Genomic DNA, 14656 nt, shown 5'->3' with positions numbered 1-14656 from the left:
GAAAGAGAAGGAGGAGGAAAAGAAGAAGGAGAAGGACTCTGATAGGTGAGCAGAAATACACAGGATGAATGTCATGCTTAAGGTACATGAAAGGGACGAGGTACTAACAGCAAGATCGGGAGGGACAGTTTGGGTTTGATGCAGTGATCTAGATCGCGGTGGTGCCGAACCTACAGCACATGTGTTGTTTTTCTTTCACAACAAAAAATGTTAATATATGCGTTGTTTTTTCTAAACTAAAACCTTAGTATTCAGGTTTAATTGCAGTGTTGGCACTTTGCAACAGATAAGTGGATTTAGGGTTACAGTTTGGGCACTGGTCTCTAAAAGGTTCGCCATCACGGGTCTGGAAATCCTGGCCAGATGACATTTGACTTTAAGAAGCCCATAGAGAAGTAGATACAGCTGCCAGGGGCTCCCTATACACCCCATAAACCCTGCACAGTTATTTGAAACTTTGAATCTTGCGTTAAAGTACCTGAAGTCACTCTCTGATCATAGTGTCCCCAGATTCCTAAAGAATCCCTGGCTGGGCCCTAAAGACATTTGATTTTGCAATTTTGCCACCCAAATTTTCCTGAGGCAACTCAACCAGGGCAAGAGCAACATCGTATGTAGCACTAAGCCCCTCAAAGATTCATTTGGCCGGAAGGTCAGTGTCTCTGAGTTCCTGGTGGGAGCCAGGCTTCTCAGCGTGTGATCACGTGAGCCTTCCCTGCCTTTGCACCTTTCCCTGGAGTTCCTGAGTGCCCCTTTGGAGGTGGCGTCTAAGTGACATCTCTCCCTCATCCCTAGAGCTCAGTGGTAGCACCATAGCAGCTATTTGGGGTGGTTTGTGCTTGTAGGACGGGGTGGGAGGTGGCTCAGTAGCTGGGTATAAACCAGGGTGCCAAGTATGGGGGATGATGTCAGTGCTGGCACCAGCAAAGAACAACTTTGTTGACAAGAAGATTAATTAGACAAATGTAGTGCCTGTCCGTTACTGCTACCTCCTCCTCGGGGGTCAGTTCTAGTCAAGCCTTTGCTGGAGAATTTTTCATCTTTTTAAAAGAAAGTTAATCTCCTAACAAGACAGGCAAAAAGCAATTCGTGGCATGCCAGAAGAGCAAGTAGGTACAGGCGCGCTCCGCAGTGCGGTTCCTGCGAACCGCCCAGCCCAGGAGCTACCTGGGGCCTCTTCCTTCTGCCTGTGGAGACCCGGCTCTGGAAGTGTGAGGAGCCCTCAAGCCGTCCCCAGTGGTGAAAAGGGGGGTATGGGGCCTCTCTGGGCCTCTCTTCCTTTCGGCCTTCCAGAGAAAGCCGCTCCTTCCTCAGAGGCAGTGAGTGTTCAGCCACAGAGGTCTTCGGAACATGATGGACCCCACCACCTACACCGTCCCTCATTTCAAACTCCCTCTTTCCCTAGGCGCGGCCGCCCCGTTGCTGCATAATGGGAAGAGGTGCAGAGTTACCGAGTCACTGAAGGGAAGTGGCTGCACTTCCTGTCCAGCCCATCTCCGAGGCTGCTGCTCAGACCAAATTGTTGCCTCTGTCCTTCCCTGGCTCTCTGAATGGGCAGAACCCAGTCAGCCAGGCTCTGGCCCCAGGGCAGTGAAGCTTCAGGATTTCAGTCCCATAGCACTCATAAATAAGCTGGGGCTGCCACCTTGCTCACCAGCCGGGGCAGGCCAAGGAAGGAGCCCGAAATCCCAGGCCTGGCCTGGCTAAGGTGCTCCAACCCACTTGCAGCTCCTCTGCCCAAAATTGGCTCTTTGGAAGTGGAAGGTAGATCTGTCCTTCCTTTTTTTTTTTTTTTTTCTTTTGTGGTACCAGGGATTGAACCGCTGAAAAGCCACTCCCTTCATTGCCTCTTTCAATAATGGGGCCATCAGGGAGGTGCTTGTTGGAGAAAGAGGGAATTTGAAATGAGGGAGGGTGTAGGTGGCCTCCACATTAAGCTACATCCCCAGTAGAAAATCACAACGTTGCCCAAGCCGGGCTCTGACTCCAGCTCTTTCTGCCTTAGCCCCTCCTACCTTTGCCTCCCAGAGCGCTGGGATTATGGAAATGACCTTCTTTTCTAAGGGGTTCTTGAACTTTTCCCAGGGCTGAGGGTAGGGGTGGGTCTTGCCAGCACTCACCCTCCTGGAGACTTCCTAAGGCCCCAGGGCCTCTGAAAGCCCATGGATGTGCCATCAGAGACTCCCTGCTGCAGAGATCAGCTCAGGCCCATGTTCTAGGTCGTTCACAGTTGGCACCCCTGGCTATATGATGGTCCACCTGTCCAGGGGTGGGCCCCACTGCAGGGCCGGGAAGCGGTGCTGGCCTTCTGAGGGGCCTGGCAGTCAGCGCAGAGCTGTCAGGTAGTACAAGGGCAGAAGGAGCTGGATCTGCCACTGCGGATCAACCTTGTCTGGAGGCCCAGGAAGGCAGGGGTGGACAAAGGCAGAGCCTGTGCTGCCTGGCAGGATCTATGAGAGTTTCCGGGGCCAGGATGTGACCCTCTCTCCACAGCCCCTCCCCATGGCCCATTCACTCCCCTGTGGCTGACAGCTCAGGCAGAAGGAGAGAGGGGAGGGAGGGGGACATTCGGGACTCGTGGGTACACACACATGTAGGCACACGTGTGCAAAGCCCCTCAGGGCAGTAAAGAGCTTTGGTGAGGCTCTGAGGAGCAGGCTGTAGCCCGCCTCTGCACTGCCTCCTTCAGCCTGGCCTTCTAGGCAAGGAAGATTCATTTTTCAAGGTAGAGAACCAGCACCTTTTATCCAATAGCTTATTGTACCAACTAGTAGCTTCATAATGATAGACATATAGCAGGGATCTCTATTTTTGTTCTTATCTTTGGCTCCCAACATATTAAGATTTCAGCCAGTTAGGGAGAAGGTACCAGAACCAAGGAATCCTTCCCATAATGCTGAGCATGGAGACTGGACTCCCTGTCTTAACCACCATGTCAGCTATGATTCTCCAAGGATGGCTGGGCAACTCTAGCATCAGCATCTTAGGGGATCTGGTGTAGCAGGCAACCTCAGGGCCTCCGGGAGACCTGAGCAATGGCACCAGGGTGGGGCTGGGAAGCTGCTGATTTTTTAGGTAACCGGAACACTCAACAGTGCAAACCACAGCTCTGGAGGAGGTGTGGACACTGTGCAGCTGATGGTGCATGTTTGGGTAAGGGAAGGGGCTCTGGTTCTGAGGACTGGCTAGAGAGGCACAGACAGAATTACCTGGTGTCTCTGAATGAATGTGTGGGAACTATCTGTAGGGTCCCTATCTGTAGGGAGTTCCCTTTTCCAACTTTACATGCAAAGGAAGCTTAATTCATGGGGCCATCTTGAAAACCACTTTCCTTACATGCGTCTGAGTTCTCAGGAGCCCCAGGGCGTGGAGGAAGGGACCCAGCCCCATGAGCAATAACCTGTCTTCTAGAAGGGAAGGTAACACTGACAAGGCACGGAGTGAGAAGGGCTGTGCGCTGTCCCAAGCCTGCCCCAGCTTGTGGCCATGAGCCCTTTCCTCTCCATGTTTCACTTGTGCAGTAGGGAAAAGGTCTATAGAAATGATTTAGGACCATCTGACTCTAAGAAATAAACTTTGACATAAAGCATAAATTCACCTTTCCTAGTTACAAAAGACAGTGCAAATGGATTAGGAAACTTCTTGTTCCTTTGGCTTACGGCTTTAGAGTGCTAAGCTGCCAAACAGGTGTTCAAACATTAGACCTACGGTGAACCTGAGCTCGGAGACAGGCTTGAGGCTACCTGAGTAAGCTCCATTTCCTGATCTCTACTGCCCTCTGCTGCCCAGCCCTGGCTGGGATCAGCGCACCACAGCACTACATGCTGTGGGCTTCTATTTACCCTCAGAGGTAACCTGAGACTCAGAATGGGCAGGGACTTCCTCCAGGTCGCACAGTAAGTCAGCAAGGCTCCTTGCCCCTCGCCAGCCAGGCGGTCTTCTGGCTCAGGGCTTCTCCAAGTGGGGTTCCTAGACCAGCTGCATCAGCACGACAAGGGAGTTTTTTAGAAGCATCCCCTGGGGAGCGGCTCCAGTGCTAAGTGCTTGTCTCAGCATGCACAAGGCCCTGGGTTCCATCCGCTGCACTGCAAAAACAAAGAAATGCCCTTTACTGAAACTACAAACCGGAGGGAAGACAGCAGGTGAGAAGTTGCCCAGGAAATGAGTTTTAGCCAGGATTGTAACACACACAGTGATGAGCACATGCTGGGTGCTGTGTTGGATACACACATGAATCCCTGCCTAGAGCACCAGGCTATGTGAGTTGGAGGCTCTGACAGCAGGAGGACACAGACCAGGGAGAATGATAAGACACTGTGGTCCACGTACCGCAGGAGGGAGAAGGTACCTTAGATTCAGCCCTGTCGGGGGGAAAACACTTCACAGGGTCTGGGCATCACAGGGAGCCTTTTTTATACTTAGAATGAAGTGTGACTTTTTATTATGGATAGTTTTTACTGTTAAAACTTGGAAAGTACAGAAAATAAGGTGAACATTTTAAACCATATATAATGCATATATATCATAGACAAGAGTTTAATGCGGAGCCTTCTGGATTTTTTTTATGCCATAGATGCCATGTTATACTGCATTATACTATGTCACATGTGCCGTGCTACTCTATACTGTTTTGTAATTTGTTTTTGAAAATTAAGAGTGCAGCATGGGTGTTCTTTCTTCTAAAATGTGTTTTGAGCACTGCGTGAGATGCACTGCGGGTTGGGTGCTGGATGTACCCTGTAAACAAAGCCCGCCATGGGTGCTGCCTTCACAAATTTGCTTCATGCATTAACCAGAAAAGGAAAGGAAAGGAACAAGGCACCATGAGGAATAGCAATGGTGACCACATTTAGATAGAAGCGTCCAGGGAAGCTCTCTGAGAAAGAAGAAAAAATGGAAGTTTCCCAGGCAGGCAGGGAGAAAGCAGCCCAGTCAAAGGCCCAGAGATGAGACTGGGTGGGGCTGGTGCTCAGGAGCTGATGAGAGGTGAGTGGCTGTGTCCTGAGCACCTGGGTGGGGACACTGGTTGATGGGGTGTGATAAGTTCAGGGCCCCAGACTGGGGCAGTTGTGTTTCTGCGACGCTCAGGTGGAGAAGAGTCTGGCTGCACAAAACACAGAGCCTCCAACTCACATAGCCTGGTGGTCTAGGCAAAGATGCATCTGTGTATCCAAACACAAAGGGGAAGTGTGTTATGGGGTTTCCAAGCTGCTGGTGACGTGGTGTAGGCTTCTCCTCACCCACCACTAGGTGCAAGTTATCTGGAAAAGAGCAAAGGACATCTAGAAGCCTACCCAGGAAGGCCAGGGGAGAGATGACCCTTACAAATCAATAATTTACATCTCAATCAGTGTTTTCTCAGCATAGGATCCCACTGTATGGATGTGATAGAATTGTTTCAAGCAACTTTTGATATTTATAGTGGCTACCATTATATCTTTGCAGTGAAATTCTTGGTTCCCTGGGAAAATGCCTAGAAGTAGACTTTCTTACCCATTTTCAAGAATTCATATGTACCACTGAAGGGTGCTATGGAGGAGTGGAATCAAACTGCACTCCCAGCAGACAGGTGCAAGGCTGCCTTCACTCAGCATCTGTAGGAGGAGGACCCAGGAGCACCTAAGGGGCAGAGGACACCTGAGTAGCAGAAGCTATGGTCAATGGGGGCACAGGTACCTGGGTAGGTCCTTGGACAGGCTTGGACCTGGAAGAGTGTAGTGGAAGGGATCAGCACGCCTGGATGCTGAGTTTCAGCCTGGAGAGGGCAGGGAAGACTTTCAGGTTTGGGGAAAAGAAGAGCGATGGAGAGAAATACCCGCTCCCTGCCTGGGAAGTAGGGAGGATGTCCTCCAGTACCTGGACTGGTGAGTCGATAATTATTAAGTGAAAAGGGACACCCAAGGAAAGGGGGCATTATGACAGGTGCATCCAACACTGATTTCACTCTAATTCTCCTGTGCTGAACTATGCTCCTAAATGTAGCCTGAGACATATCAGAGCATGGGGACATTTGTTACTGTAAACACGACAGTGGCCCGAGTTGAGCATGAAGGCATGCATCCAAACTTCTAGCACTGAGGGAGAGGCAGGAGGATCCCTTGAGTCCAGATGTTTGAGGCCAGCCTGGGCAACAAAGCAAGAACCTGACTCAAAACCAAACCCAGTCAAAACAAACAAAACACAAGGCAGCAGCAGTATCCTAGGGCTTACTGTGTAAAATTCCATTTCACAAGTAGAGATAATGATATTCCAAGGGTGCCAGAAGTGTCATCACATCATGACCTGTGGGTTCAGAGTGGGAAGAAAGGGGTGCACCCAGAGCCCAAGGAAAGGGGGAGGGAAATGCAGTGGGTGTTTGGACGATGTGAACCCAAGTAGGCTGGAGTTGTTCTATAACTTTTTTTGATACTGGAGATTGAACCCAGGGTTGTTTTTTTTTTTTTTTTTTTTTTAACAGTGAGCTCTATACCCACTCCTTTTTATTTCTTACTATTGGGTCAGGGTCTGAATAAATTGTCTAGGCAGCACTTGAACTTATAATCTCCTACTGACCTTCCCAGAGTGCAGGGGATACAGGTGTGCACCACCACGCCCAGCTGGTTGTGTAACTTTAAAAAAAAATTATCCATACAATTCAGATGACCAGGACTAGACACCTGCATGTGTCTGGAATAAGCTGTAGAGAACAGTGAGACCAAGATTTTCCAAGCATTTAATGTATTTCAACTTTCTTTGTGTATTCACTCAGGGGATGAAGATGAAGCATGACAATGACACTTTCTTTTATGATTATGGAAGTCACAAACTGTTGATGCAAGGACTGATTTTGGCCCAGAAATATATTTTGTTTGGCTCGCACTGGATTCTTTTTAGTTAAGCCAATATTTAAAAATCTAGATATATTGCATAGTTCTTTGAACTTCCAGTTCCTTTTGAAGTATCAAAAGATGTGATACTTAGGGTCCCTGTTTGTCTATGTTAACAGTCAGCTGCAGCTAAGTAGATGCTACTGACTTTCATCCTGGGCTCATGATCCAGATATTACCACTTCACTCAGGGTGGGTAGAATTCAAGAGACACTTGGACCGTGGCCCTTATGCTCAGGCTGCTGTGCCTCTGACAGCATTTGACTTTCTGACTATAACCAAGCAACAAATCAACAGGCTGATTGTGCTTTCTGTGATAGCACAAATATGCACACAGTCTGTGTTAGTTAGCTTTTCATTGCTGTGACAAAATACCTCAGGAGAGCAACTTAAAAGAAGAAAGATTTATTTTGGATCACAGTTTGAGAGATGCCCGTTCACGGCCACTTGGCTTTGTTGCTTCCGGGCTCGCAGTGAGGTAGAAATGTCATGCAGGAAGGATGTGGCAGGGCAGAGCTGCTCACCAGGTGGTGGTCAGAAAGCAGACAGGGTAAGAGAAAAAGGAAGGGGCTACGGATGAGATGTAGTTCCCAAGGTCATCTCCTGTGATGCTCTCCTAAGGCTCCACCTTTTAAACTTTTATCAACTAATTTTAATGACATCAAATTATGATCCTATCAAGGGGTGAATCTACTGGCCCATCAAGAACCACTCACCCTCTGAAAGCCCCACCTATGAACACATGAGGCTCCTGGGGGACAGTTTAGATTCTAAACTATATCACAGTCAAATCTCAGGGTACACATGGGAACTGATTCAAGGACCCTTTCATACCACCCTGAATACTAAAATTATAGATGCTCAAAAGTCCCTATGCAAAATGATGTTGTGTTTGCATATAACCTATACATTTCCTCCTGTATACTTTAAATCTATAATATACTACCCACTACAATGTAAATGCTTTATAAATTCTTATCACACTGTGTCACTTAGAGAACAAAGTCATCAAAAAGAAAGACTGTACATGTTCAGGGCAAACTCAACCATCGAAGGTCTAACAACACAGCATGGGACAAGCAACAGCACAATAGTTTTTCAACTATTGTCCAGCTGTGGTTGGTTGAATCCTCAGATTCAGAACCCACGGAAATGAAGGGATGTCTACATTCATTCTATCCCTGGAGCTAGCCAAACTACACTAGCTAACTAGACAAAAATACAGCAATAGTGCTTTACTTTAAAAATACTATAATCACCAACTTATCTAGGGAGAAAAAGCTATTGATCTTAACATTATTGGTCATCTTCAAATTTTACATTACATACTGTGTTTCTAACTGCTTGTTAGTGAGGAGAAGCACTGTGAAAAACCTATGCAAGATCCATCGAAGCCTTGTTGTCTATGGTGAAATGGTAGAAGAGTGCCGTAAATAAACAAAGAATATATGACATGTATGTCATATATATGAGGTGTGTAAGATATATAGATATAAAATCTTACAATAAAAATTACCAGGCAAACTTTAAGGATTATTGATTAAACTAACAACTGACTTCTCTATAGCACTAGAAGAAGGTAGAAGATGATGGAATATCTTCAAATGTTAAAAGAAAATAATTGCCTGATCTAGATTATCTGGTGAAATTGTCCTCAAAACACAGAGATAAGAGATGTTTACTTATAGTGATGACGACTTAAAAGTTTATTTTCCCTGTGCCTTGATGCTTGAAAATTTCCATTAAAAATGAATGCAAAATAATGACAGTAAAGACAAGAAAAACTGAGAAAATTTATTACCAGTAGACATATATAAAAAAACACTGAAAATTGTTCTTCAGGCAGAAGGAAAGTGATCTCAAATGGCACCTCATCAGCATGGGAAGGGCTGGGTGGGAGTGGGAAAGACAATCAGTTTAAATGAACACTGACCGCGTGGAATGATAGCAGTATCTCCTGATGGGATTTAAAATATATACAAAATTAAAGCACATAAGTCAGATAAACAGAATTAGATTGTCCTGAGGTCACTTTGCTGTCTGGAAACTGTTAGAAGTACTAATTTACATTAGACTTTAATAATGAGTCAAGAACAAATAATTACAAAGATTCTTTTCTAAATTGACAGAAAAGAATCTATAAGCAGCAAAACATTAAAAAGAGAAATGGAATAATGAAAAAATACTAATCCAAAGAACATAAAGGAGGAGAGATAAAGGACATACAAATAAGTGGGTAAAGTGGAAAGCAAATAACAAAATGATAGAATTAAACTGAACCACAGAACTCATACCTTTATATATAAAAAGCTCAACGCTCTGCTTGGAAGACAGCAAACAAACAAGCAAACACTTAACTAGATGGTACTAGAAGAGACATCAATTTCATTAAAAATATAGAAGGCTAAACATAAAACAGCATCAGCAAAAGAGAAAAAATATTATAGATGTGCTAATATCCGAGTGGCTGTTAAGGGAAGAAGCAAAGAGTTCATGAATCAGTGACACCTGGACCCCAATAGTCTTGGCTTACAGCAACCTCACCTGCTAGTTCAAACATGGCCTGTGAGTGTCCTGAACTCTGAATCATCAAATGAAGAAGCAGTGCATGAAAACCTGGAGAGCCCTTGCTGCAGGGAATGCTGGAGACACTGCAGTAGGGAGACCCACCTAGAATTTAAAGCCCAGTCAAGGAGACATGCCAGTGAGCAGCCCATTATGATGTCCAGTAAAAGTCTTACAGTAAGCTCAGGGCATGGGGTTCAGAGGTGGGGTCCTGATCCTGAGAGAGGCACTGGAGAGATGTACATAGAGGTGGGCACCAAACCTTAAAGATGTGTTGGTGTTCCCCAAACAGCTGAGGCATGAAAGGTGTATCAGACAGCAAGAGCAATGGTGCTATATGTTCAGAAGCACAGGTATCTCAGGGTGACCATGTCTTAGGGTACAAACGACAGTTTTTGAGATGCTAAGTGGCCTATTCTTGGGTTACAGAAGGTATTTTATAACATTCAAAAGTGAATCTGTGCCTGGGGAATAGAGAGCAGGTGAAGAATTCTGGGCCAGGAAGCTGCACAGTTCTACTGATTTATAGGAATGATGGGGTGGACAGAGTGGTTTTCTTAAAACTTGGATGAGAAGGAGGGGAGGGACATCTTCAGTGCTGAAGTTTATGAAACCCCAGTCAGACAGAAGAAGGCAGAACACAGAGAAAAATCTGCAAGTAATAGATCTGTGAGTTCCTGAATACCATATGCATTTCTTATGAGCATGACTGGTACTTCCATGTTAAGGGACCTGAGAAGTTTTCCAGTAAAGAAACTTCCCTACCTGTATTTATTTTGGCAATTGCCAAACTAACTTGACCATGATACTTTAAAAAATATTAACATTTCACAGGAAATTATGGTTCCAAGGAACACAATGGGGATACGCAGTATTAGCAGGAGGGAGTCTTGGCTCTAGAAACTTGGAAAGCTAAAACCACAGAGAATGCCTGACTCCAGAATCTTCCCCAACCATTGCCATGGGTGCAGAGGCATTGACAAGCTACTGTTGGTGCTCATAATTTTCTCTTGCCAGCAGTGGGTAGCAGAAAGAAATGCCAGACAGTGCTGTGAGTCCTCAGAAATGGTACTGGGAACAGAAGGTGGACAGCCTGGAGGGGTAAATCTGGTCTAGGTCCATGGGCACGACTGGAAGCCATTCTTTTCTTTTAAAAGCTGTGGGCAGGTAGATAGTTCACTGGGAGAGCATTTGCCTCTTGTGTGCCAAACCTGGGCTTCATCCCCAGCACTGAAAAAAAAATGTCCTTCCCTCTCTCTCATTACCTGAGAAAGGTGACTATACATATGACAAGGACAAGCAGAGGCCCTCCCCATTGCCCCAGCCAGAAGAGCACAAGAGAGAAGTGTTAGGATTCTCAGTGCTCTAGCAGCAGAAAGAACAGGGGCAGCAACAGCCCGACACTTGAAGTCCCTGAGAAATTTGGGGTCTTGTTCTAGGCCAACAGAGGTGTATCAGTTTCTTAGTGAGATGGGAGAGTAAGGCTGCGGCTTCCTCAGAGGTACTTTTCTTTTTTAAATTTTGTTCTATTAGTACATGTTTGTGGTACATGAAGCTTACATTCATCTTAGGGAGCAGGTACATGTGTGTAACATATCTTGATTTTTTAAATTCATGTTCCCATCCTCACCCACTCCCTCTCTCTCTAGATCCCCTCTCCCTACTATTGCTAAAGTTGTTATTTTTAGCTCATATTTATGGCATATAATGTTCGCATTCATTGTCAGTATCTGGTATATATACATGACACATCTTAAATCTTTTTACTCCTCCAGTCTCTCTCTCTGCCCCTTGGGTCCCTTTCCACTTGCCAAAGATCTATCTCCCTGTTTCTTCCTATCAAATCTTTATTTTGCCTGTCTCAAATGAGAGACAACATATGGTATTTAAGCTTGTGTGTCTGATCTGTTTCACTCGATATTAGATTTTCCAGGTGTATACATTTTCTTACCAATGTCTCAAATTTATCCTTCTTTATAGCCAAGTAGTACTCCATTGTGTATAGATACATTATCTTTATCCACTCGTCCATTGATGGACATACAGTCTACTTCCAAGATTTAGCTGGTATGAACTGTGCTGCTGTGAACATTAAAATGCTTGTAATGATGTCTTCAGCCCTTTGGGGAAGATACCTAGACAGGGAATAGCTGGCTCCAATGGAATTTCTAATTGTAGTTCTTTGAGAAATCTCCATACTGGTCTGCACACTTGTTTACCTTCCCAGAACTCCCTTTCTAACTGCAGCCTCACCGCCATTTGTCATTATTTGATTTGATGACTGCCATTCTTTCTGGTGGAAGATGAAATTGTAGTGTTGTTTTAATTTACATTTCTCTAATGGCCAGAGATATTGAGTATTTTTTCATACGTTTATTGGCCATTTGTGCTTCTTTTTCTGAGACATGTCTATTTTGACAGGTACTTTTCTTCCATGGCTACCCTAAGACCTCATAACTGGCCATGGCTATATCAGATGCTCCACAGCTGCTCCAGGAGACATTTGCTGTGGCTGCAGCAGGCTTTGCTGGCAGGTCCACCCCACATGACTCACCCTGCAGCCTCTCTGGATGCTTCTCCCCCTCTGCAACCTTTCTTAGGCAAGTCCATGAGGAGCCCCTCTCTTACTCATGACTAAATAGAAGTCAGACACTCTGCATGTGCAAGCCTTGTCTATACACAACCTTCTCTCCCTTTCTTAGTGGGTCAGTCCATGTACTGCTCTTCTGATGCAGCATAAGCACTAAAAAAGCCTTTTTGAGAGGGCTTTTTGTTTGCCTATTCATGACTTCTGTCTTGAAGAGAGCAGTCTGAGGTGGTACAGTAACAGCTGCTAACATCAAACACCACTGGTGCTAAAGTGGTCAGGGGCCCTGTTAACCCTGAAAGTGGCTAACTGCAAAGAACAATGGAGAGCAACAGGGAATCGCCAGGAGCCACGATCCCTAGCCTCCCAAAGAGTCCCTAGGGGTCGTCAGCAGCTAGCGGCTGACTCCAGCTTTCAGTAGAATGGTGGAGGTTGCTAACATAAGAGCTGACAGTCACTGACGCCCAGAGCTCAGGGCTACTAACACTTTGCCCATTTGTGATTTCTACACAAATTGAGCAAAAGAACTATTGGCCATTAGGTAGCAAATTACTGCAACCTTGGTGGCTTTGAACAACAGGAACCTATTCTCTCACCCTTCTAGAACCAAAAGTTTGAGGTCAGTGTGGGCAGCCTTGCCCCTCCAGAGCTCTAGGAAGGCTTTTTGTCTCTTCTCAGCCACTAGTGGTCAGCCTTGGAGCTTCTAGGCTTGTGACACCACAACAGTTCAGTCTCCATCACACACAGCCTCTTTCTTTCCTGTGTGTCTCCATGTTGTCTCCTTTTCTCAGGAAGTCATCACCAACCACTGAAATTGAAGTCCCCTAAATCCAAGATGATGTCATTGCAAGATGCTTGAACTAAATTATTTCAGTAATGAGCTTATTTCCAAATTAGATCCATCCTGAGATTCCAGCTGCAGGTGAATCTGGGGGCTACCTCACAGGCTGATGCTCATGCTTGTGCCTTGGGCCAGATGATGGTGATGGGTGGGGGAAGGCCTGCCTAGCACCTCAGTGGCTGGGCTCTCTGCACAGCTCTGAGACTCACCATGCATCCTGAGTCCTTGTGAAAAGCCACCAACCTCTCACCTTCCAAGTGCAGCGTTTTCTTTCACATTCCTGCTCTCTCAATAGATTGCTGCAAATGCTCACATCTTAAGGCCTGCAGCTCTAGCAGCAGGAGCAGCCTGATGAAAAAGGGGAAAACTGGCATTTGTATCACAGGCCCAGGCCCAGAAGGGTGGTTTTCCTTGGACTCTACTCCATGTCAATGGATCTACCAAGGAAGGAGCAAGCGGCACCTTACTGTGTCTTCACATCAGAGCTGGGCCAGCTCACTCATAGACCAGCCTTGTCTTCTTATGGGAGCTGTGCAATCAGCTCAGGTCACGCTTGGCTGGTCTGGACTTGCTTCTTTATTTAACACTCATTAGAGTGATTTCTATGTTGCTCAGTTCATACCTAGCAAGACTCTTATAGCAATCTCATCTAGGAGTGGAAGCTGCCAAAATGCTGTAGGCAAGGAAGGAAAGATGAAAAGAGAAGTGGTGTGCCTAGAGGCAAAGCGGGTATGGGGAGCATCCTCTGTGGAGCTTCTGGATGGTTCACCCACTCACAAGTGCTGGCCATGTCCTGACTGCTTACAAAACTGTAGGCTCCTGTCTTCCGTGGGTCTTTTCATAATGCTTCAACCTGCAAAGTTGCTGTAAGTCTATTTAATTGATTTGCTAAATTGAGCCCACCAGGGCTCCTGAGTAGGCCCAACAGTAGAAGCTAGCCCAAACAAGAGAATCTCTGAGACCAGGGTTTGAATGACTAACAACCACTGTGGCCCCGTCCATGTGAATAATGGCTCCTGCTGCCACTGGTGGGAGTGAGCACCTTCCTTGGCTGTTCTCATAATTGAAAACAGAGCCATCTCTGAGACAGCAGGGAAAGAATCAAAGTTCCAAAGCCCTTGACCAAGGGATGAAGTAGATGCTGTAGACCAATATTTTGATATTTTTTTAGCCGACAGATACTTTCAGTTTCCCCAAAGCATCTGCTATTCATTTAAAAGAAAAAAAAGACAGAAGATAAAGCAATGACATTTGTCAATGGCTTCTGTATGAAAGGAGAGCACCCCAAACCAAAATGGTATAACTTGTTTCAATTTTGCAAATACATCTTGGGATGTCCAAATTCTCCCACACAAAAAGTTCTTGAAATGTTTTGAAAACTGCATTCTTTCCAGTAGCCCACGCCTAACAAGACAATTCTCTAACTCTGGCCCTCGCTGGCTCTGGCCAGGCCTTCCTCCCTCTGCCTCGTTAGCTGACACATGAAGAGAGCTCAGGATTGTGGTCCAGCTCAATCCTTTCTCCTTTGGACAGCTCCAGAGAATGGCAGTGGCTGGGATCCAGGTGTCAGGCAGGCCTGGGTCTTACATTCCAGCCTGTGACTTAACAGTTCAGTGTTTGTTCAACCACTCCAGTTTGCCCGGGACCATCCTAGTTTTAAGATGGAAGTGTCTTGGAAATCTTCTCACTTTGGGGCAATTTGGGAGAGTTTGTCATTCTTTTTTCTTAACCTTTCTGAGTTTTAGTTTACTCTTTGGTGAAATGTGCACTCCTCTCTCCCACGCAGCTGTGAGAATC

This window comes from Chinchilla lanigera, unplaced genomic scaffold (assembly GCF_000276665.1).
Source record: "Chinchilla lanigera isolate Chin_1 unplaced genomic scaffold, ChiLan1.0 scaffold00150, whole genome shotgun sequence".
Taxonomy (NCBI): domain Eukaryota; kingdom Metazoa; phylum Chordata; class Mammalia; order Rodentia; family Chinchillidae; genus Chinchilla; species Chinchilla lanigera.
Note: the sequence above shows the minus strand (reverse complement) of the source record.